The sequence below is a fragment of the Struthio camelus genome, chromosome 17 (assembly GCF_040807025.1).
Source record: "Struthio camelus isolate bStrCam1 chromosome 17, bStrCam1.hap1, whole genome shotgun sequence".
Taxonomy (NCBI): Eukaryota; Metazoa; Chordata; class Aves; order Struthioniformes; family Struthionidae; genus Struthio; species Struthio camelus.
Window position 1 is genome coordinate 7897850 of NC_090958.1, and position 26005 is coordinate 7923854.

The window sequence follows — 26005 nt, forward strand, 5'->3', positions numbered from 1 at the left end:
GAGCCGGCCCCGCAGTACGCAACACGGCTGCCGCCGGGGGCCGCGGTGCTGGGCAGCCCATGCGCCCGCGGCCCCCCCCGGGCAGCACAAAGGACCCACGCCAAGGACAACTCCCTCCAAGGGGGCAACAGCTGCTGCAGAGCACGCCGGGACGCCAACGGGCAACTTTCTATGGGAACCAGGCAGCGTTCAGAACAGGGTTAGAGGCCGGTTACCTTGGAAACTTGGACAGTTTCTACCGAGGGGTTACAATTTTCCCCGATAGGTCCCAGGCGGGATTCACCTGGGAGCCGAGGATGACTGTGGGACAGGAGCTCCTGCTGGCTGCCACTTGCGGTGCGCACAGCCGCTCCCCGGGAGCGGGGACCCTGATGAAGGAGGCATTTCTGGAAAAGGCAACAGCTTGCTGGTGTTAGGCTACAAAGTAATAAACAGTAGCTGAATCCAGCCCTATTGCATAACTGGTGGTGGGAGCCTGAAGTTGTTTCCTCTAATTACTCTACGAGAGTTCACAGAGGCCTCCTGTATGCAGGGAGTTTACAGAAAAGGTCCTCCCTGGCCCCAAGGCAGAGCCAGCTGAGCCAATGGGAGAGGGAACGTGGGGGTAAGCTTTCCTGCAGTAAAGTCAGAAGAGAGATTATTCTTTCCTCTTTACAAACAAAAAACTACCGTGATGTACATAGTAGCCCTGAAGAAGAGAAAACCTTGCGGTTGCCCAGGAGCGGGAGGCAGGACACCTCGCTCTCCCAGGCTCCACCACCATGCAGGCTTCCCCTCCTGCAGCAGCTCCATCTCCAAACGGCGCCAGAAGCTGGACTCCAGCCCTCCTGACATCGTGTGCAGCAAGGGCATTAGTAACCTTGCCTGTGCCTTAAGAGGAGGGAACTTATAATTATGAACAGGGCAACATTTGGAAACTCACTAGTCTTTTACACATAGTTAGATTCAAGAGGTGACCTAACTGTGAAAGGGAAGGCCTGGCAGCATGAGTCCAAGAAAACAGACTGAAGCTTGGTCCTAATCAAGGGTGCAACACTGGCTTAACAACATGGAGGAAAATCCCTGGCCACCATTTCCAGCCAAAACCACTAATGCCTAAATACAGGCACCTAAGTCCTCCTGGTCAGATTTTCAGAAGTGCAGATGTACACCCGGCCAGGCCCTCCCAGCAGACAGCAGGTTCTTCTGCCGAGTACCTGTGTCCACTCCCAGGACTGCCACCGAGCCCCAAGATAAATCCCTCGGCTCCTCAGTAGCCCTATTCCTCAGTCAGTCAGTGGGGCTAATACTGGAGCAGGTATTTTGGCAGTGAGGATCTGAAATAAGGACATGGGAAGTCTTACCGGCTGTAACATCACCCCCTCTGACTTGCATTTCACATCCTGCGTCTCAGCCCAGCCCTCCCCTTTGACATTTCAGGTGCTTCCCTGCTGCCTGGTCAGGTTAAAGAGGGTCCCACAAGTCATTTTGCATGAAAGCTGATTTCCACTACCATGAGGGTTTCCTCTGCTTCAGCCTGTAGCCAAGGAATCAAACGGGTGACGCACAGCCTTGGTTTCATTGCTTCCCCTGCCCCTCAGCAGGGTTGTTTGTGACCTTTTGCTGAATAATGTTGATGTTTGTGAGATGTTAATTTAACAGTGTAAGCATCTCTAAAGAATAAAAATAGATGAATAAAGAGGGGGATTTTACCATACACAAAGTCTCCTTAACTCTCAGTTGTTTCCTTCCATATAATCAGCAATCCTGCTTCTGGGGGGAAATTTCCATACCAGAGCGTATCACTGCTGTCCCACAGTGCTACCCGACCTGTCTGCTGCTCTCAGACAGTGCCAAACACCTGACCTGTAGCTGAATGAAGACCAGGCACCTTCCCTCCCTCCTTCACAGTGCACCCCCACAGGCATTACCTTCTACTTCAAAATTATTCCAGAACTCCCTGGCCCTTCTTGCAAGGAAGGAGAAATACACCTCCGCTTCTACTCAAAGGATTGCATTCATTAGGGCCTCTAAAGATTTGTGACGGCAAGTATTTAACCTGCTTCAAAAACATTCATGAGACTCTCACGTGCATTCAGTAAGGGTGGAAACAAGCAAAATCCTCAGCTCATGCTCTCCTGGGAAGTTACGGTGTTGATGGCAATATACATCCTATTTACAATATATACCGTACTGAAAAGTGAGACCTAGTCAGCTCTGAGGACACTTTCTTTGACTCAAAGAAGCAATCTGGAAATGATTGTGATTACTTCTCAGGAGATCAGAAAAAGTCTAACCACATGTGTGAATATTTTTAAATAACCACCCTTTTCCCTGGCCTCAGTGAGGAGCTTCCAAGACAGGCCACAGTGAACGTTTGAACTGTATGAGAATTTTTAGACGCGTTCAGAACTTACATTGCATAGAGCAGCAAAGTTTCCTCCTACACGGTTCAGGGAGAAAAAAAATACTCAGGTATTATTATCATTATATTGATCTTTTTTTACAAACAGTGGACAAAATAGGCGGGAAAAGCAGCATTCCCACACCACAAACAACACAGAACGCTAGCCAGTTGTTGCAGAGCTCCAAAAACACTGCATTGCATTTTACACTGATGTGCAAGTGGTCCCTTATGGGAAAGAAGAGAGAAGTGTACTCCTTTTTAACACGAGCACTGCAAGGCAAAGCAATTCTCACATAGCTAGTGCTCTTCTTTCACTCTTGCACCTGCTGAGAAGACACTGTCCTGATAAGCAGTAGCACTCTATAGCTCCCCGGTCCGCCTCTCTCAACAACACCCTTCTGTGCTGCCTATGGATTCATCTCAAGATAACATTCTCCAGTTTAAGGACAACCTGCTGACGGACATATGCAATTAGCAGCCTGCTGACAGGCACCCTTTCAGCTTCTCTGTGGCCCCTTTTACTTAGGTAGAGCTGGCACAGTTATCCAGCCACCCATCCTTTGTTATAGCTGTATATAGTAGAGGAAATAATTCAGGAAGTCTTAAAGGGAACGTCAGCGTGGGAACAGCAAACGGGATGAGTATTCCAGAACTGAGGGAAAAGTAACGCTGTGTCACTGTTGAAACGGTTCCCACTACTGAACCAGCAAGCGCTTGAGCTTTTTATGACTCTCCTTAGCGCAGGTAGCACCACAATCAGGAAAAGAGTTAGCACTTGCAAATAAACAAATCTCAGTGGTGAGATAGGGTGGGGTGGAAAGAGAACAGGAGAGGATTTCTTTCAGGAACAACTGCATTATTCTCAACCCAAGGCCATGAGGGCAGCGTTGCGGGGGAATATTTCTTCTAACATGCTTCCTTTCAGCCTTTTGACAGTGTGACCCTGATGCAGACAATGCACAGATGATACAGACAACACACAGGCAAGCAACGGGGATGGCGTTCCTGCCCCCGACCTGCTGGTGTCATACAAGGTAGAGAGCGCACACAGTACTCAGTGACCAGATTTCAAAGCAGCCTAATTACACGACCTTGCCACAAGGTTCAAGCCCCAGGGCAGCAAGAAAGGAAACCCTTCCAGGCAGCTCACACCAGGGCTGTGTGAGCACTTGCCCATTCACTCGTGCCTCAGTCCCACTGGTCTCACATTTGAGCCACAGCCTTGGGTAACTGTTTTCTGAACAAAACTAAAAGCAATGTGATCCCAACTCATTTTGGTATGGACCAACCAGAAAGCGTCATGTGGTTACAGGATGGACTGCATGTATTTGTTATAACACCCTCCTCCACCTACAGCCATAGCTCTCCAACAAAATCAGAGAAACCCATTCCCTTGGGCACAGTACATCCATTACCCACAGCACAGCCGGGCCCCAGAGACAGAGCGCAGTGCATATTCAGCCTGGTGTCCTTGGCCACTTGAGACCCTGACCTTGGCCATCCGTTTTGCAGAGGATGGGTACGGCGTTCAGGAAGTTGCTCCCCACAGCGTTTAGGCTCTCTCCTGTACCCACAGATACATTACACAAAACACAGCCCAAACTTACCACAGGAGGTAGGTATATAATTGTGAGAAGCATCCATCCTTTCTATGAAGATCTATAAGCTTTCTCTTAGCCTGCCACAGCCCATTTCACACATTCTTTCAAAACTAGGGAAAGAGGCTTTTAACTTTTCCTCATTTGCAGACCCATACTTTTCTCCCCCACATACAATTTTATCTCTGCAGATGTGGAGCTACATATTGTGACTTCGGCCTACTGAAAATAGACTTGCTTTGGTAGTTACCTTTCACAGGCTCTGAAGCAGTCCACGGACCTCCAAAAGAGGTCTTCTCCAAAAGATCCTAGAACACAGATTGAACATCACTTGCTTAAGACTTACTTAGGAGACGGTTACACCACATTTCTCTTGTCCAGCCGTGTAATAAGAAGTCTCACAAGCTAGAGAAGCAGAAATTAAGTTGGGTCATCCAGGATAACAAGAGAAATCACAACTCTCAGTCATTACCCAGGAAAGAAATGTTCCTTTGCTTATTCCAGTGGAAAAAAAGTACAATTTCCAGAGAACTCAGGCACCCTGACTTCTGCAGCCCGTTCTTCATTTCGCAGTGATCAACCAGGCCTTACAGTCCAAGGAAGAAACCTCCCTTCCAGCTCATAGTCTAGCTTAGGGTGGTAGACTAAAGAACAGACCTATGAGTCCTACCCATAGCCTCTACTGGAATGAAAAAGCCCATTCATACAAAGTCACAGATAAACTCATATACTCTGCCAAGCTCCGTGACTAGGCAGAGAAAAGCCCTCCTACTAGTTCTGCAAATTATCTTTTGGAAAGGCTGTGACAGCTGATCTCTGACGCACCACTTAGCACCTGATGAGCAGCAACTGGGAGCAGGGGACAGGGCTGCGGAGGTGTGCTTATAGGTGGCCACAGCGATATGCTTCCCGCTACTGGGGTCTCTCAGTGGCAGAGTCCTGCACAGGCTTGGGGGAAAACGGATTTCAGCATCCTGAAATTTTGCCAGTACAGCAGGTCAGCCTGCTTCTATATCTTCACTCCATCCTACTGGTTGCGGCCAGTTGGGTCTAACCTCAGGAGCAGCTAAAGCTACTGCCCTGGTTCCTTTTCCTCCATCCTCCATTTCCTTTTCCTCCTCACCTCCATGCTAAGACCCGTACTGTCTTAGCATTAAACATCACACAAATCCACAGAGTTAAAGCCACCCATTGCCGCAATTCCAGAATGTATGTATCATTCTACCCCACACTAATGGTGCCCAGCAGCAAGTCCTCCATCCTGCCCGCTGGCCTTCTGAAAATATGTCTAAGTGATTTTCTGTCATGCGAGAAGAGTTTGCCAGAGTGCCTCACACACAGTCCTGGGAATACTGGTGTATCCAAAAGGTATCTCACAACACTCATCACAAAAAAAATCTCAGGGCTGAGCACCAAAACAGGCCATAGGATGTCTGCCCACAGCTCTGAGAAGCTAATTTGAACCAGGCCAAGCTGTATGGACTCAATAATTAGCAAAGAATGTACCTGAAGCCAGTATATTAAGGGGTGAGAATGTATTTCAGGTCTAGAGAATTAAACCATTGTAATCAGAGAAGAAGGAAAAAAAAGTGAAGTAAAATCCTTGCATAGACCTTGGCTATTCCCCTAGCAGGACAAACCTGATGACTAGTTGTTGTTTACGACGATAAGGTCAGAGGAAAGGCCATTTCCTCTCAACAATTGTCAGAAGGGATTAAAACCTGCATTCAGGCTTGCTTTGAACTAGCAGGTACTCCATTCCCCGATGGTATCAGGATCCATTCAACTAGGTCTCAAGCATCCTCCAGGGCATGTCCCCATAATGCCCCTATTGTGGAAATATGCAGGACTACTTCCTGCATTCACTCTATCTTTATGAAGCTTCACCCTTGTGGTCTGATACCCAGGTCAGGAAGCAATCCTGCAATCACTGTTTAATTAGTCATTTCCCAAGTCAGTCCGCCTCAGTTGAGAGTTGCTGCTGCTTGTCAGCTTCTAAAGACGGAGGCTGGGAATCAGAAACGTCACTAGCAGATTGAGAAAGAAAAGTTGCTCCCAGAGTTTGAGACGCGTTTGTATCGCAGATTGGCATTCCACATTCTCCATTTCCACTTTTTATTCTAAGTAGAAGGATTTGAGCCGATGAAGGGGCCATTGCACCTTCTGCAAGTCAAGATAAAAGCTGATTTATAACAAAAGTGGTTTTTATTTTTGTTGATTTGTTGTTATGGGCTAGGCTTGGTTAGGGCTTGTTAGGGCTGGCTTGGTGGTTTTTTTTTTTTTTTTTTGAGAATTAGCATCTTCGATACAAAGCACATACTTCAAGAGAGGTCCGTACCAGGAATTCCAGTTGCATACTTTCCTTTGTGGAAGGCAGTACTGGGCCTGAGAGTTTGGATGCATGCAGCTGCAGCTTTTCCAAATGAGTTCACTGGAAAAGGTACTTCTTACCATACAAGCATCAATTTGAAAGGAAAAGGATTTACGTAGTATTAAAATATTTGTCTAGATAACAGATGTTTGTGTGTGGAGGAATGTTAAATGAAAAATATAGTTGTTGAAATCCAACTGTTTTGAAAAAACATAGTGATTTTTCTGTTCAACAAAATAAATGAAGTATTTCAATAATGTCAAAAAGGCCATGTTGGCATTTTCAGTGTATTGGGGGTTGTCTAGAAAAGCTTTTCAAAACCAAATTTATTGTCTCTTGCATAAAGACCCTGAAATCAGAGGAACTGCTCTGATCAAAACAGAACAATGTTTTCAGAGTTTCATTTTGTGAGAAAGTTCAATTTAAAATGTTTCATTCTGAAATCAAAAAAGTTTTGAAAGTTTTGAAATCTCAGCATTTCCCTGTAAAATGAGAATTTCTGTCCTTCTCTAGATTCAGTTTCCTTTGCTGTAATGAAATAATTAGAAAAGCGGCGTATGTGATAATTTACTTGTGACCGCTGAAGGACAATTCTGCTTTTGATAAATGTGAGCGAAGTAGAAAAAAACAAACAAACAAACTCCTAACAAATCAGTAATCCCACTGGGAAATTTAAATAAATTTGAAGAAATGATACTGGAATTAACAGAAGATTACTATGAGGGAAACCAACTCAAATGGGAGTACAACTGGTGAGGGAATCATAACATGAATTATTAAATCTATTGTATGAGAAGTTCCTGCTCTCCTCCTGGATCTAGCATGTAGCTTCTAACAACCTCATTCAAATCATATCTTTCAATATGTTAGATCAGTCTCCTTCCTGGGCTAATACGCATTGCTTCCAGCAGCTCGCAGTACAGGCAGAGAAAATATGTATTTGCTACAAAAGATTATGCAGCTATGTCCTCAGAAGTGGTTTTTTTTTTTTTTCCTTTCTCCTGCCAAGGCTGTAGTAGCCCTTGCAACAGACAACATCTAGAAGACATAGGAATGAGATAATGTCACACCAGCCCCTTTTCTCTTCAGCCACTCTTTTTTTGTGCCTCAAGGAGACAAGTGTGGCATCTTCTCCATACTCCTTTTCCCTTGATTTCCTAACAGTTCCCCTTTATGCAGCAATGTATCTGGGATTAGCATCTGCAGTCTTCTGTTACGTGATCTTCCTTCCAAACTGAGATTTCTTGCAAAGTGCCAAAATTGCACTAACAACAAGTATATTGTAGGACCCACACTGATGAGGGAAGGACGAAGAAGAGAGTTGTGAGGAGAGCTCAAGAACACCTGTGAGGTTACCCTCTCCATCCCCTCACCTGGGGGAACAAAAGCTCAGCACCCAGCATTACCATAGCACAAATAGCCATAAATAAATTGCTCTAGTAAGAAAAGAACAGATGTGACAAAGATTGTTCCAGGGTCTATAGCAGACCATAGCCAAAGCAGAAGAGTCTCAATGTGCTGGGCTGGGATGGCAAGGGAAGTCACAACTGGGTTCCATCTAGGGGGAATTATTCTTACGCTCAATTCATCAATTTATGGGCAAGCTATTCCACAGGCAACATTGACTTGATTAAACAGAGCCATAATGACAGTGAGTGTAGGAAAGCACCCAGCCAAGTATGCAAACTAGCCTTCTCAGCCCAGAATAAAAGCTTCCTAACCAATAATTTCATGCTTTTATCTATACGATCATTAATACAGATACCAAACAATGCCAGCTCAACGTGGTGTCAAAGGCTCTGACAACCTCTAATTGATAATAAATAATTCAATTTCTACCCCAATCCAAAACTGCTGAATCTTGGGACATGTTCCAAATAAATGATTAAAAAGAACTTTGAATGTAATTATATCTAACGCAATTGGGGATATTGCCCAGATGAAATTTACAGCAACTATTCAGAGCTACAGATTTCAACGACACTGGCAACTCTTTAGGCCTACTACAGAATGAAATATTCTTTACTCAGGCAGTGGCGCAGACTGCATTTTTTATCTGACAGCTGTTTGCCAGCAACTTACCCAGGCCAGTTGTGCTTCCCTCAGAGGTGCCGTATTTCCCAAAAGCACCCAAGAGAATTTGGGCACACAGTTGAACTATAGTTAGATTTTTATTGTTCTACACATGCATCTCTTTCTGATTCAGCTGATTCTTCCCACCCCCAAAACTGCTTACGCTACAATTATCAAAAATTTCTTAAGAAATTAACATCCAGGGTTCCTAGAATGAAACTAAGGCAACATGTTTCAGCATGGAAAATGACTATCAGCACAACCCTAAAGTGAAGAATGCAACATCTCAGAGACACATCAGTTGTTTCCAGTAATTCCCAAACTCCAAAACCAGAAGGAAATCTGAACACTTAGTTAAAACACAGGACAGGTATTTACAAGAGTGTCCTTGCACAAGATTTGACTCTTATTTTTCTCTCACTTGAGTAAATTACTTGTCAAAATCTTTGTTTCTGTATCTGCAAAATAGGGATGATGACATTTACTTTGATTTCTTTGGATACAAATTGCTTTGAGTGCCAAAGTTTTCTTGGGAGACTGGTGCACGTAGCTAACAGGAAGAAATGGTGAAGCTTAAGAACCTTCAGACTTGCAGCAGTTACCTCTGCAAGCTCATGTGGAATCAATAGAAACACACAGGGCTCACGTGCTTTGTCACATTTTTCCTGTTTCTTCATGTCCAGTCCCTTCTGGAAAATCCAGCACTAGCGTCGCTGGAATCTCCGTGCTCAGAGGCACGGCAGGCAGCACCAGCAGAAAGATGTGCAAACAGAACTGGATCTTCTAGCTCGAACTCTTAATTGCTCTCCAAAACTACTCAGGCATATTTCTCAGTCATTTACAAAACCTCTCCCTATTTCTGAACACAAAGTGATAGAAGGAAACAACAGCTCTTCATCATACACAACATGCTGCTGGGGATGTTGACCCACAGCCACATTACCTGGCAGCAGGTCAAGGACAGCAGTTAGCCTGAAGCAGAGAGATCACCTGTGATGCCTGCAGGATCATGAGAACATCTGAGAAAAGAAGAGAGCTCCAGAGTCTGGTGAACTTGACGACCGCCATGATCAGGTGAGTCAGGCTTATTTCTTCAAGCAAAAAAGCCACAGTAGGGAAGGGGCAGAGGAGTACTCAGAGGTGAGCCTAGCCCTGCATTATCCAGACCTGCATTGCATGCCCCATATTACACACGCATTAAACACAGCCTGCTACTCTCAGGCGGACCCAAAGGCACTGCTATGCTCTGAACAACGTCAGATATTGCCCAGGTACATACATACCTTCTTATTAGTATTCACATGGCAGAAAGAGGCATTTATACCACTATCCAGAACAGCCAGTTACCTTAAATACGAGATGCAGCCTGAGCTCAGCAAAGCACTTAAACATATGCTTAACTTTAAGCAAAGATGTACTCCTACTGAAATCACTGGCTTATTAGACCCTACTGGACCAGCTCACGTGCTTAAGACAGAGAGAGAACTTCAATTCATACAGTATATTCATTCTGCCTAACCTACAGAAGAAAATTCCCTTACAGGTGAGAAATCCAAGTGATTCTCCATTACACATTTTCTTATACTATCCTCCAAAGTATCTAGTACTAGGCCCTGTAAGAAAGAAAATATATTAAGCTATATTCCAATCTAGTGGTGGCAAGTTAAAAAGTATGATGGAACTCTGCTATCTTCCTTTAAAAAAGGGAGAAAACTTACAAACTAATACTAAAATCTAATACTTGAAACTGCTGGATCTTCTTTCACAACAATATTCAACATAAATAAGTTATATAAAATAAGAGAGCAGCTAACAGCATAATTAAATATTAGTAAATATATGGATGCTTTGTATCTCAGTTGCACCAACTATCCAAAGATCTCAACTGTCATCAGAGCCCCACCGAAGCAGATATTATTATCCTGTTTACTGAGGTAGAATCCAGGCATCAAAATATTGTCATGTCAGAGATCACTTTGGAAGTTGATGGGAGAACTGGATTAAGTTCAGAGAGCCTGTCACATTTTCACTGCCAGATGGCAGGTACAGAGCATTTGTTCGCAAAGTAACTTCATGAACTATCATTGATACTTTGTGGTTAAGGCTGAGTTATCATACATCTGTAGGAAATATGTTTTCCAAACACTTTGTTATACAAGGTTCAGGAAACGGGGAGTTTGCAGGAGTTCACTCAGAACCTCAGCATAGCACGGTCCTTCTTGAAAGAGGAGAGGCCAGTGGCAGTAACGAAGGAGTCAGGTTAATGTCCCGATTCCACATCCCACATCTGCAGCTTGCAAAGGGCATGGGATGCTAGAAGAGTCGTATGCCTCACCTCCAGAAAACCAGGCAACACATCCTTGTGAGCAGTTCTTCTGCTGAACAGAAAGGGCAGCGCTAGTTAAAGAGAATTTCTCTAATAAAAAGCCTCTAACAAGAAAAGAGGAGGGAAAGGCATTTCAGAGACCTAAGGACTAGAAATCAGAAGAATTTCTGATTCCTAATTGGCAAGTAGAAATGTAAAAATATTTATTAAAAAGATGGCATCATCTCCTTAATATGTCACTAAGTGATTTGTCTTGTCAGCTCTAAACATCCAAAAAGTTGCTCCATTTCCATGAGTGCATAAAATGGGACAGGGAAGAGTCTGTAGCACCAGTCTTACTCTGAGGGCTGGGGAGCTGGCTCCAGCCTTCCTGAACAGACACAGGGCGAATGCTGCTGAGGTGAACTCAGTTTAATAGGTTGCTACTTACAGGCTTAGACTGATTTACAGGTGTTTGCCCTGAAATATGACCATCCATGTCATCACTGCTAATCCTCTCCCTAACAAGCCTCCTCCTCCTCCTCTGAAATCCTCCCACTTTGACAGATAGCTATTTTTGGAGGAGAAAACCACATACATACAGAAGCACCCCCTTTAGCTCCCTCTAAATCTCCCTCCTCAGGAAGAGCAGGCTGACTATCACACCCCCGACAGGTGGTCTAGAACAGCGCAACACCAACCCCTTGGTTGCCTCTGACGCGGTGGGTGTCAGCCATCTGTGTGTGACAGTAATAACAGGGATGTCACAGGCAGAGCATGCACAGACCTCGCATCCCTCCTTCTCTGCAGCCTAGTGGAGAACCTCTCATTGGCAGTGCAAGGCCTAAGAAGCATAGCTGAGCTGCTCTCATTGCGTCCTGCAGAGCAATATTGTCCATCTTTCTCTGCTGAAGACTTTTCTTCTGCTTGCTCTCTCAGGCTTGTGAGCCCTCTCCTGCAACTGAGTTTCCATCCATCTTGCAGTCCAATTTTGGATCCTGATACGCTGCTTGAGACCCAATTTGATGGAATGAACTGCAGCGTCCAACAGCCGGCGCACTGTGATGCTCTGTACCTAGTGAATCAGATTCTATTCCCAGCACATACTGCTTCAGCACTGTGGTAATGATTTGCAGACATACGTAAGAACAAGGTTCCCAGTCTGTGTAATCTAAACAAAAAACTTATCTAAGAATTAAAAGTAAATTTACAAAAGTAGATAACCTTTTTTTTCTTAAGTAATATATCATATAAGTACTGACGGCTTTGCATTCATTTGTTTCTTAGCTTAGCTGAGAGACTGTTGAGTAGGGCATGTAAAGAGGTACCACTCGCAGCAAAATATAGCTTCTAGAGGCTGTTGAAGGCCCTGTTAAGCCTCACATGCTGTGCACCTGGGTGCACTGTGGGAAAGGTGCCTTATCAACAAACTGCAACCAGGACAACTGCGGCTAGAAGGCAAAAGCCTAGCGTTGCAGGCCCTTTTCCATACCTGGCCCCAGACACCTACCCCCTGGCAGACATGCAACCCTATCACATAGCCCACACGATGAGTCTGGACATCAGGATCTCAGTCAACCGAGAGATCTGTATATCCTGTAACTTAGAGAATCAGATACATAGGCATAGGTTTCCCATTTTTTAACCTAGAAAAAGTCCAGAAAGCTCCTTGAAATTTTCACAGACTTTCCAAGTATCCAGGCAAAAACCAAACATGAAACCAAACTAGACAATTTAGAGACAGAGGTATAACTGTGGACAGAAGTCCACAGGGAGTATGCGTTTCCTAACCAAAATAGCAGAGAATTCATTTCTGTACTGCTGTAAATAAGTCACACTGGAGCTTACAACGCTGCAGGAACGATCCTGTCCAGGGCTTCCCAGTTCTTTCCAGTGCTACAGAACCAATACGTCCAGTAAAAGCTGACGGTCAGTCTAAGTGCTGACAGCACTGGGATCCCATTCCCTGCAGCACGGAGGACAAGGGACTCCTCACGCACTTCACGTTTCATCTCCACCTACCTCTCCTATTCTTGGCCTTAAAAGAACAACAATATTTTGAGGTATCTGGGGGCATGCCAACACACTGCATGCAACACACTTCAGTTTCTGTGGATGCTACCACCCTCCACACATCTTCCCTGGGACAGACAGCAGCACATTTGTATTTTTGCCCTGTTCAGTTTTCCCTATGGCTTCCTCTTTCTATCCTCTCCTGGCTTCTTTTGATGCATCTTGCTTCTGTTGTTCCCCTTTTTTTGCTATGCGTGCAGTTCTCTCTCCAATCTTGCTTCTTTTTTGCTCTAGCTCTGCGTAGCAGTTACGCGTTAGTTACTTAAAATCCCAATAATTTAGGTCAAAAAGCCTGATGAATCTGGTGTGGTTTGTTTCACATAAAAAAGAGTGAAATTGAAAACCACCTTATTCTTCTCAACTGAAATGCTGCATCCTTATTAATTCAGGTGTATAAATAACACTCTCTAATGCTGCATCAAGGGCTCTGCTGTGTGATTAAACCTGCCTCCCTGACCTGTAATTAGAAACTTTACCTCTGAAAGGCAGTTTGCAGAGAGAAAAGGGGAAAGAGAGAGAGAAGGAACCAGCTCTCAGACCCAACAATTTTGTTCTTAATAAATTATTCAGTTTTTGAAAGTTGAGCTGGATTCCCATCTGCTAGCAGCAAAACCCCAAAAGGAAGAAGAATTGAAGGATTCTCACTGCAGAACACAACAGTACAGAGGACGGGGCTGGAAAGAAGAAGCCAGCATGGAGGTTCTCTCTGTCCTCTGCCTGTCCCTTTTCAGCTGCTGCCTTTGCACACCTAGACATCTGACAGGTCTTGGAGCGATGCAAAGTGACCCTGCACCGCGGGCCCACTGAGTTACAAAATCATGTGTTTGGGATATAACATTAGAAGAAAACTCCTAGATTTAGTGAATGCTTTATTAATGCCAGCAGAGCCAAATAACGAACACTTAAAACAGATGGCTGGGAGTCATGAGTACAGAAACTCTATAGAGACCAGGTTGCACAGTCCCATGCAAGTAATATATAACCTTTACAAGACAAGTAATTTCATGATGAATTCATTAATGATAAAACTCATATTTTGCCAAGGTTTCAGGGAAGCCTTATGAATTTAGGCATGAGGTTTAAGGTGACTTACATGAGAGAGGCAAAACCTAACATTTACATATCAAGGATCCTTTGGCCTGTCTAAACACCAGACTTGACTGAATTCTTCAGTGCATTACATCTTCTGCAGTGTTTTAGACATGCACAGTTTTAGCACAGAGAAGACATTAAAACTACCAAAATATTAAGTCACCACTGGTAGAAATTTCTTCACCCCAGGTTGCCCAAGTTTGTAAACGTATGAGGTGCAGAAGCTTAGAGACCACAACCCTGATACAAGGGTGCAGGACTCCATGAAACAAAACGACCTTTTAAATTTAATAACAACAATTTTAAGTATTTTTTTATGTTTGCAATGTGGTAGAGTCCAAGCTTATCAGAGAGCTGCCAGAACATAAATCTGATATAAACTACTTTGGATTAGACAGCACAGCAGAAAGAGCTGTTTGGGGGGGATTGTGACAACTTTTATGAACTTCTTAAAGAAATAGAACTTGGAAACTCTAGCAGTGTTGCTCAATGGTTGCTTTGCGTGCTGCTACTAAAACCTGATACTAAGAAGGAAAGAACAGAAAAAGGAAACAACTTCACAAAATAGAGCAGTACTTGAGACATATATTAGGGCTCGTTTGTTTTTCAATCAGACTTTTAAGTCAGTCTTACTTAAGGCTGAGTTCTGTGAATCCAGCTTGCTCTACCTTCTTCAAGTGCCACTGCAGGCTACCCTCTCCTCCTCTTTCAGGAACCTGGAGTAACCCTCAGAGTGAGTCCAGCACCACTTCACTACTCCTTCCTCTGCGGGTCTCTCTCATGTCCTAGTGCCGGTATTACAGGCACATAAGCAAAAACAGGTAAACAAAACTATGAACTTGCCACGCATCAATTTCCAGAGTCTACCTGCCTCTGCATAGCTCAAGAATTGCACAGCAGCCACTGCAACATACCACCTCCACACCCCATGGACAGAAGGAGCCACATGGGCAGTTTTAGCTGCTGTGCAAGGACAAGGTTCAGTCAGCAGCTTGCACAGCTCTGCTCTGAGCTCTGTCCAGCCCTGGGCTCCACTCTGGCCTGCCTGAGTTACTAACCAGTTTCTCCAGTTTTCAGTAAGCCCTGCGTCAGCCACCACCAGCCCACAGGGCTTGAAATAACCCTTCCCCTTTGCTGGTAAAATGTGGAAAGCCTAATTTATATAGGTCTTGGCCTCTCTCACTCCTGGCAGCTTTGGCAGGGTTTCTGGTCAGTGTGAGATGGCTGGCCCACGCTTCAGTTCTCATTCCTTGAGGGCAGTTCACTATCTATAACAGTTCCTTTAGAGATTTAGCTCTCTCATACAGTGGTTTACTCCACAAGCCCCCCCTTCACAAATGCCTCATATGCCACCTTTCCAAACACCTCTCTCAGGCCTGCTCTCACGTCTGAGGCTCTGTATGAGCCTCCAAGCTGTCCGTGTACAGGTCATCAGGTTCCCAACCTTCTCCTCTTCAAGAATCCTTTTGCTCCACCCATTTTCCTCTTTGGGAATCCTTCATTCTCTCCTACAGTAGCAACTCAGCGTCCCACCCACCCCTTTTCCCTGAATGTGCCTTTCCATGTAAAAAGGTCCTCTAAATGTCACCATCAGGCTCTCTGTGCACCTCTACACTGTTGCCCTCAATTCCCTCACACTAGGGTTGCTGTGTGCCCCCATTCTTCTTCCTCCTAACTTTGGATCTCCTGGAGTTCTGCAGCGGTTGCATGCAAGCCCCATATTACTTACGTAGTGACAGGTATTTCAGTGTGCTCACATGATAAACTTCACTGGAGTGACAGGCAGAGATGAGATAAAGGTATTGGTAGGCTGGGGACATATAGGAGCACTATCACCCAGTTACTTGACCTCCAGATGCATCAGTATCTAAATTACTGCCTCTCTTCCATTTTTCCCTTTTTGGTTATCTACTTTTTTCACAGAGTAGTGTGGTGTTCTCTCCCACTGATAATAGGATATCTCTGAAAGTTTGCAGCTGAACAGATGGAGCATGGAAAAGTTGTCATGTGCCATGAAGTCAGAGAGAAATGATGTTCAGATGAGCATCCAGTCCCACAAGTTTAGCCTTAAACCACACAAAAATCAATGGAATCCTTTCATCATTCCAACCTTGAGTTGGACCAAGAAGAATATGAAAAACCACAGTGAGACAAACCTTCAGTTGGTACCTTGAAGTTTTGGAAAAAAGAAGGTTTATATGAGGTTTTCCTGGTGTCATCCTATATGACTTCCAAATCTCAGAATAAAAGGAAAGGCAGATCCTATAGCTTCCAATATTCCCAATCTCCAGACTGAAATACGGCACCGCAGTGAAAAATGACTCTCAAAAAGCAGAAGAGTTGTTCTATAGCCATTGTTCTCCAGCGATTCTGAAGAACATCTCTGTTCCTCAGGGCAAATATTTTTCTAGCTTCCAGAATAGAAATGGGGTTCTGAAAATCAGGGTGGGTTTCTGCGCATCACTAGCACTGATAAAGATTCTGCAGGGCACATTCTCTTACTGGTTGCACAGAAGGAACCAAGGGCAGCATTTGGCTTTGTTTCTGAAACCAACTCTCTCATTCCTATGCCATGTTAACAGCAGTAAAAAGGAGCAAAATGTTTGCTTCTCTCCCCTCATGGTCAGCAGATCCAAATCAGAATGCACAGACTACTGCTCAACTCAGTCAGAAGGTGCCATTTCTACACAGTCACTTTGCAAATGTGATTAAAGCCTTGAAGCACAATGCTGTGCTCCATGGGACATATCTGACCCACACACTGCCTTTTCAACTCTCTGCTTTTTCTAAGCGATGTACATTATGAGTGAATAGGAAGAAAACGTGTAAACAAGAATAGAAAAGGTTGTTGCGAGTTCATTAATTCTGATCACTTAATAAGCTGTAAATTGAAGTGCATGAATTCCATTCTCTGAACACCAGGATAAATTTGAAGACTCTCTATTGACTTAATTTACACTGATATGCATTAGAATAGTTTCTGGCTCATTCAGGATCAAAATAATTATTGCAGCAACCTTCAAGAACAGAAAGCACCTAGTTCCCAGTTAGATAACAAAATGAGGGCCAGATTTACAAAAACACAGGGCCCACCACATAAAAAAATCTGAATTCTTTTCAAGAGCCAGTGAAGAGACATGGTCGTGGGGCCCAGGCAATCCAGGGCTGCGGGCCTGGGTCTGAGAAGTAGGGTGAGACTTTGTACCTAATGTGAACACAGTACTGTGCAAGGGAGTACAATTACTGTCCCCCAGACCTGCTTCTCACAGAATAAAAAGATGAACTATATATAAGGAGGCAGAAGTATTTGAATAGCTTTGTAAGACCAATATTCAGAGTGGTGCTGATACATTTTGGAGCTTCTTTGCTTAGAGGTCCCCTTGTGAAATTGTGAGGAATCCAGCAGGTTCTTTGCAAAGGCAAACACCACTTTGGAATTCTTTACTTTGTGGTTAGGATGCTGCCCGTAAAATCTTACATTCGCTTCCTTGGTAGATAAAACACCTGGAAGGGGCCAAAAGGAAGCCCAAACATTTTCACGAACACTTGAAGTTTCTGAATGAACAACTGTGGAAAAAGGAACCCGAGAAGTCTCCGAAAAATCACTGGAGCTGCTCAGCTGCAATTCCAGGAAGCTGCCTGTGTCTTCTGCTGCTCCTAGTTTGTCTGCAAGGAAGTCGAAGAAAGTGGCTCTAAAGTGATGGCCTTGAAACATGCAGCTATGACCGACTGAAAAATGATCAAGCGAGATGTCTAGAGAGCTCCTCCTGCTGGCTGTTTTCTTAGTAGTCCTAGCCCTTGCCAGCAGACCCGATTTTTATTTTCTCTTTTTAGGAAGCTGGAAATAAAAGGAGCAAAGCTAATGCCAGGTCTTACTTGTCATAGCAGTAAACCAGCTTGATCCCACAATGTGTCTTGTATTGCCACCCATTTACTCTCTAACATTATAAACAGACAGAGATGCTGGGTCTAGAAGGCTGGGGACAACACAGGGAGCAGGGCAGCGGGGCAGCTGCAGACGAGCTTGGGGAACACCAGGAGTGAAGGTGAGCGGGGCCGAGGGTGGCAGCGAGGCAGGTAGGGACAGAGAACTCGCTGACAAGGAGTGCAGTACCACCGTGCCTGAGCAAGAGCTGAGCAGGTCCGATGACAGTAAGCAGGTTCAGCCAAGAGTCCAGCGGCCATCAGACAAGCCTGTAGTGACGAGCCAGGTCCGAGGCCAAGCTAGAAAGTCAAGTCAGTGAGCTAGGATTAGGATCAGCAAGGCCCACGGCCAGGCACAGGCATACCTACAGCCACCTCAGGTAAGCAACAGGGGCAAGGGCAGCTCTGTGCCGCAGCTCCCCAAAAAGTGGCAGAGCCCTGGGGAAGGCCCCTGACAAGACTTCTCACTGCTGTTTTCGCAGCACTCTCATCCCAGGTTACACTGCACCATATCACAGCAGGTCTTGAACACAGGTAGCCAAATCCATAGGAGAGGGGCAAGAGCCTGCAGAGTCAGCTGCCGCACACAGGGCCCTGACAACACGCTGCCCAGCAGAGTCAGTGAAGAACATAAAAATTATTTGAAATGCGGACAAAACAAAACAAAAACACTGTGGGTACAAAAATGCCACAGGGGTTGGCCGAGTAGGAGACTGACAATCTGTACTTCAGCTGTTTCAGGTTCTGGTCAGGAATGACCTTTGTAGGGCACTATATGCGTGCTTTTGTTTTGCTAGCCTGCTGGGAAACACCTCTTTTTAAGCCAGAGTATTTGCAAAGTTGCCTCTGGGATGTAAAGGCAAAGCCTCTCCAAGTTTTTCACCTCTAACTTAAAACAGAAAAAACAAATGTAAACCAATTCTGGCTTCCCATGAAAAACCCATCCACACTACATATTCCTCTGTGACATTTCAACAGTTCAGTACTTTGGCCAAGCTATGGCCCAAAAGAAGAAAGCAGACTGGACATACTGGCATCCCTTTTCCTGCATCCTCACTGGTGACATTTGCCATAACCCTGCATTGGCCAGATCTTGCAGGTATGCACGCCAAGCCAAATCCCAATGCTTGCCTGCATGAGGAGGAAAAACATCCTGAGGCAACAAAGCTCAAGTGGCAGGTGTGAACCATCTTCAGAAAAGGAGCTTGTCAGATCAACAGGGCAAAGACTAGCCCTTTGGGAAAGGGTGACCGCGATTATCTTACTGAGTTACAACGGGAAAAATCAAAGACAAACAGAAAGGAAGGGAAACAACGTGAGGTGAGTATCCCAATAGCGTTCCCAGCTGGACCGACGCTGATACTCTGCTTAGATAAAGTTAGTCTGCCCTGCAAAGGTTCTGTCACTGTAGCAGAAGGAAATGGTACACTGCAAAAAAAAAGTCTGTTACTAGTATTGATGAAAAAAATATTCCCAGATTATGTGAGCTATTTTAGAAAAAAAATCACATTTACAACAGGGACTTGTAATTCTGTTAAGCTGGCTAGTGATATATTTTGTCTCTTTCTGCACAGAGTACTGAAAGCATCCGGTATTGTTAATAAATGTCATTCCTCTGCCAAGCAATAATATTTCTGTACTTTATATTTCCAGTCTGCAAACTCTAATGAAACATTTTAAACCAAAGCCATTTCCTTGAAGCTGCCTCTGACCTTCTTCTCTTCCTCCTCCTCTCAGCCGTATCTCCCTGCCAGGATGAATTCAAGCCTATGTCTGCTCCTCTCCCACCAGGCTTTTGGATATGTGACAATATCCTAGTCACTGGGAGCTGTGCCTGCTGACGTCCATTGTCTTGTGCCCAGTTTGGGAGAGGGCTTTTAAGAAAAAGCCCAGACTGAAATGTATGAAGAGTCTAATGATTTACAGGAACGACCAACTACGTTGCTAGTTTCTGCACACATCTATCAGCAACTTGTGAGTCCTTGGCAATTAACTCACAAGGCTGCATTATGGGAATGGTTCAAGACTCAAGAACTGGCTTTTGAAAGTTTAGAAAAGCGGAAATGAGGCACCAATCTAAAATACTACAACCCTGTGGAGCAGCTAGAGCTATGGTAGGGTACAGGGAGCATGGGGGCGGGCTGCCTACAAACCTGCCACACAAAGCCTGTTATATTTGCTAGCAGACACAAAAAGAGGATACGTGCTGACAAGAGAGGAGCTGCTCGTTGTGCTCGGTGGAACGTCTCGCGTCCCCCAGTTCAGCAATGGGCACAGCACAGGTGTGCAGTCCAATTACAGCCACTACTGAGTGCAAGCAAGCAACTACACCATGTTACTGAGGTCCTAGTGCAATGACATAAGAACAATATAGTGTCCAAGAACACATTACTTGTAGTGGAGGTACTGAGCAGGGTGTATTGCCCAGGTTGTCACAGGGTGGGCCCGTGGGACAGGAGATATAGACCACTGGCCAGGTACAGCAAAGTGTTGCTAATGGAAGGCCCTGGGTAATCCACCAATGATGCTTGCGGTGTGAGGGGTGCTGCAAGAAGGAAAGTAAGTTACAACTGCCCGGCTCTTGTGCCTTCTTTGCAATTAGTCTTAATCTGTGGGGCCGTTATATGCCCATACCCCATAGTGTCACTTGCATCTCACTTTCTGTGATGTGCTCTATACAGACTGCCCTATATAGTTTAGGTATATAAATAAAAACACACCTTGGTAGTAAGTAAAAGCGCTTTCTCTGTTAACATCTCCTGCAATCGTACTGCAAATAGGGTGCAAAAACCTTTACAGATATTTATCTGTCTCTCACATTTTATCAGTTCATTACTTAAAAAACGTTTTTATTTAAAGACCAGCTACTTGCTAGGAATTCACAACGAGGCCTGAGCCCTTTGCCCACAAACTCTTTTTCCTCTTCTGCCTGTTGTCCTCCCTTCCATCAGTGTTCTGCAACTTGCCAGCCTCCTTTATGTCTCAGTTACGTCTTCACAATGTGAGGCAGACAGACCCATGCGCCCACAAACAGAAAGGCTCCTCCAGCTCACAATAACTCAGCAGGCTTCTGTGATTTCCAGAGCCTGCATTACTGTGTACCCATGTCTGCTGTCAAATTACTGCCTGGACACAGGCCTCCATTGAGAACCCCAGCCTCACCCCAAATGTGAAACTGTCCCCAAGCCCTTAGAAACATCCATCTTCTCTTTTAGCTCCTCCTACACAAAGTAGTTTAAACTTGGTTGTTTCTAGAAAATAAAGAACACACTTACGCCTCTGAAGATGTATTGTGATTATATGTCCTCTTTCTGCAACCCACCAAGAGCAGCTGGGCTCCGATATCACGCAGTTAAAATACATCCTAACAGATTTTGAAGGGTGGACAGTCCTCCTGAGGTTTCTAAGGAAAACGCAGATAAACGCCATAAAAAACAATCCTTGCACATAGCAGGAGATGAAAAACGAAATGTAAACCTAAGTCCATTTTCCTCTCTGGTGCAAGCTCTGGCACAGCCAGGATTATTCTAACTTCCAGCTGCTTGCCATGGCCTCTGTTGGAACATTACAGCAGTGAGAAAAAGCCAGAGCACAGTTACTCCAGCCTTACCCACTTTTCCCTTAAAACTCCCACCCTGCCCTGCTCTATCTGAGGCTGTGGAACACTGTTCCTAGCACTCCTCCAAGGGAAACTGTTATTCCCATGTCCTGCCTTGTTTTAAATATCTGTACATAGGAAAGGTGGCGTAGACAGATCACATGTAAGCATATATTGGGGCCTGATTTTCTCAGGTCACTGATGTGATTGACTATAATTGCTGTTGTCTCTTTTGACCTTCTCCTCGAGGTGTCTCCACCTCCCATTACACTGTCACAGCAAGAGAAGTTCTGCGATGGTCTGCAAAGAAGCAAAAGGAGCAAATGGCAAGATAGAACTGACATTGCCTATATGGCATAAAATTAATTCTAAATTAACAATTTGGAGAAAAAACACTGCTGCACAAAAAACAGACAAAAATAGTTATTTCACTGACAGAACGTGCTACTTAAATGCTTAGCTTATTAGCAAAACTTTGCATAAAGTATTCTGTACCCAAAGTCCTCAAAATGTTTTAGAAAAATTACTATTATCCAGTATTTTTATAGTATTATTACAGTACATACGATTATTCAGTATTTTGCAGGAAAACTGAGGCATAAAGCATTCATAGGACTTTTTCAAGGTAACTGACAATTTACCATCAGAATCAAGACTCGAATCCAGGCTTCTTAATCCTCGCTACTCAGTTATATGCATTATTTTAAGAGAGCCCTTGGATTTACTCACTTTAATGAGTGTTGGGTAAAAAGGAGCACTAAGGCAGACAAAAACATGTGTTCTACATCTTAAAGCAAGGTTCTCCTTGTGGAATGGCAATAAGGATACAGTGTCTTCTATGCAGCTGTAAAGCCCTTATTCTCTTGACTCTGTGCGGATAGCCAGGATAACCCCGAATCCATATTCCCTGCCTGGTGCATGCTGTGGGAGGCTGTGACAACAAAGGCTGTGACAGAACCCCATCAGGGAAGTCCGTTCGGGCCCCATTTCCATCAGCTCATAAAAGGAACAGCCTGGACCCACATGCTGGGCTCTGCTAAGGCTGCTCCAGGCTGCTGCTCTTCATTTGCAAGAGAAATGACCCATTCATTTCTCTCTGACCTCTGCAGACACTTCAGAGTGCTGACCTCATCTGCTGATGGCTCCGACCCACCGCTACTGCTACCTTCCTCAAACAGGTGGTCCCAGACAAAAACCTCAGCCTTCCCAGGCAAGCTTAAGTAACGTAACTTCAAGAACATTGTATCAGGGCTTCAGTGGGGCTGTTTCTGAATAGCTTGAAATTTGTCAGCCCTTGCAGCGTTTATTTCTTAACTAAAAAAGCGGAGGCCATGTGAAAACAACATTCAAATGAAAGGATGTAGTTTTAACCGAGCCAACCAACGTTAAAAAATACACTTGCTTGTGTGTGCACGCACACTGAACAACACAGTGGATCTCTTCTCTGCAACTGCCGACAGCTGCACTTTGTGGCTGTACTTCATATTAATGCGTGGTTGCACAAGCAGGTCCTACGATTCCTGTACAGAACTGGGTGGCTCGTGCCCTGAGTATTCCTGTCTTTGCAGGAGACTTCTGAAGTCAGTTTTGAAAATATCAATGAAACAAAGGTGATAATGATACATCAGCACAGGAACCTATGTGCTGGTAGTGCATTCAAAAAAAAAAAAAAAGCCATAGCTCTTCAGATATGCTTATCACCCCTATTTATCTCAGCGCTCTCACAGCCTTATTACCGAGAGTATCACAATCCTGGCTTGTGTTCTTAACGTTCCCATTCTGGAGACATTATGCCCCTTTCCACAGCTAGGAACAGGGTAGCCAACCTCTTGTCAAAGGTCACAAAGGCATTGTGTGGCCAAACTGGGAATTCAGTGCTGTTTTTAAGTCCAAGTTCAGAGCCTTGCTCATTGGACTAACCTCTAGACAATAACATTTTTCTACTTTGCAGAGAACTGGGAGCTTTCAGGTATGTCTGGAAGAATTTTGTGGTCCTCAGATGCAGTCACAAGTATGTGCAGCACAGACTAACATAATTTTTCAATAAAAGTGGTATAAAGTCAATCAAACTAGCTCAGCTCCTCCACTGGCCTCCAAAGAACACCCAGTTATGAGAACGAACGTTATCATCCCCAATATGTGAGTAAGCCAATTTGGAAGCTGATCGTGTTTCTTCCAAGCGCCACATACACATCAACCCTGCTGCTGGCAGAGGCCTGCGAATCAGAGCCCGACGTCTGATGCAAGAGAAACTCCGGCATCTCAAGCTGCTTTCCCCAGCAGAGAACAACATTATTAGTTTGAGAAAGTCCCCTGCCTGCTTTCTCTCTGAGTAATTAAGAGTGAAATCCTCCTCTCAGTGACCCCAAAGCTCTCAGCCCAGGCTGATTTACACATGAAAGGAACCCTCTGAGGGGCTTTCTCCCTTTCACATTCACAACCAGGCAGGACCTATAAATAAAACCTTTCTGAAAACAGGAGCTTTCAAAAAGGTCTGTGTATGTGTGCAAATGTGTATGAGAGAAAGGGAATGGATGTGTGCACTGAGAACGCGTGTGTGTGCGTGTGTGTGCGCGCGCGCGTGTGTCTGCATGCATATGTGACGAGTGGGTGAGAAGAACATGCATTCGTGCACCAGCGTGCATGCAAACAACTGTACTTGGAAAAGCATCTACAGGGATGTGTGATTGTGCACAGGTAGCAGGAGCACTTGCAGGAGCAAGAGGGCACATACAGACTAATTTCTAGCTAGTACAGTTCCAGGGCATGCTCACCAAAGTCAGCTGAGTCACTCTAGATTTACACTGGAAAAAAATGATTTAGACCTCGTGTATATACTCATGCATATATATGCTTGGGATACAGTCTTTTCGATCTGCAAAGGACTAAAGTAGCACTAGCAGATCAAAATGGTAGCGTTTTACACTGCTTTGGATATAAGGTGGAAGGTAATGGAGAAATAGGTCTCATGGCATGTATTCCTGTAACTTTGAAAACAAGAGTTGTAAGAGGCATCATCTTCTCAGTGGCCCAGGAGAGAAAACAGTGTTGGGCTTTCCAGGGCTGTCATTGTTTGAAGTCATTTTTACAGTTTGTTGGAAAACAGAACAGCCCCAGAGTTTGCAAAGTAAACAGTGGGACTACTGCTATGAGAGAAAACGAAGGTCAGAAAATCAGAACGACTGCGGCTGCCTTTACAGGAGCTTGTCAGGACAAAAATGCCCAGATGTGAATCTGCATGCTCCCTCCCCCACTGTCTTGTTCACCCATGTGCCTATGCAGCCAGGATATTTCCCTTTCCATGAGGCCTAAGAAGGACCCTACACAGTTTCCAGGAAACTGGCAGCTAGTGTGACCCTGTCCTAATACAAAACAGGTGATGCAGAGCTCTGAGCCAAGCCAGGACAGACTGCAGGGTTTCATAAAGCACGTACTGGACTGTGAGTCTTTGCCCCGATAAGAGGAGGCTTTTTAAGACTTGGCTGCAGTGCTATAATTTGAGAACTCCCAACTATTTTACCCCATCACTCCTGAGGAGCTGAATCATTTGCTTACTGAAACTGTCTGTGTCTGTGGCCTAGGTTCATGCCAGCAGCCAGGCTATACGTACTGGCACTTACGCTAGCACTGGTGGAGCTGCGTGACAGCTTGGTGGGAGACTTCCAGGCAAAGCCTGGAAGTGTGCAAAGCAGGGAGGCTAGAGGGGTGCACACTCCGCTGCTCTGATTTCATAATTACTAAACACAGCTCTGAAATCTCTCCCCTATCCAATTCTCACGCAAGAATTTAGAAGGGGCAGGCAGAAAAATGCACAAAGCAGGAGGTGTAAGGAGCGCAAAGCCTCATAGAAGTGCACAAAGTGCAAAATGCCTCTTCTGCCAGTTCTAAACAACTCTTCCCAGCTACTTGCAGCAGGCAGCAGTGCGTGAGCAGGGATACAGAGCTCCCCTCCTACAGAGCTCGCAGCTAAAGCCCTCCCCCAGTTCCCAGGGTCTTCAAATAAAGATTTGCATAGTGCTTCCAGATCATTCCCCAGAGAAGGGACAATGGCTCTCTGAATGCCCTTTTCCCCCTCCCTCCTTCGCTTACAAAGCTGATAAAGCCATGGTGAAAAGGGGAACAAAGGATTTACAGATGGCAGAATATTGATTTCGGCAGTTTCAGGACTACAGGGAGAAGATGAAGCATCCCCCCGAAACTCTGAGAAGTTTGAGACACAGGCGCTGTCTCGGCAGCACCATCTCTGCATTTGTTAAGACACTGCCCCCATCGATATCTGATGGAGGAAATGTTGCTATTCTAGAGGGATGAGCAGGTCTCTGAAAACTTGCAACTGCACAAACATGAGATTGCACTTTGAAATCCCAGCGTTGCTTGTGAGTACACTTGCTGTTTCCAAACCTTCTACATGGAGAAGCGCTTCCAGTGAATGCAGTTTGCCACCAGGCGGACCAGACCGGCACTGCCCTGAGAGAGCCTTCAGTCCCAGTTGAGGGTATCAGAGGGCTTTTATAAATCACATCTCTGCAGTGATTTATGTGGTTATCCATGTCCTCTTCTCCCCACTATCCACCACTGCGACTAG

At 44.9% G+C, this 26005-nt stretch overlaps 1 long non-coding RNA gene across 4 annotated transcripts in view; it reads right to left on the reverse strand.

The window, feature by feature from the left end:
- LOC104152219 (uncharacterized) overlaps window positions 1–26005 on the reverse strand; it is a 47101-nt gene that overhangs the window by 17215 nt on the left and 3881 nt on the right. For all 4 annotated transcript variants that reach the window (XR_011135214.1, XR_011135216.1, XR_011135213.1 and 1 more), the window contains 2 exons: window positions 25822–26001; window positions 21098–21225 (listed from right to left, as the gene is read on the reverse strand). This is a non-coding gene — a long non-coding RNA (uncharacterized lncRNA). The remainder of the gene's footprint in view (window positions 1–21097; window positions 21226–25821; window positions 26002–26005) is intronic.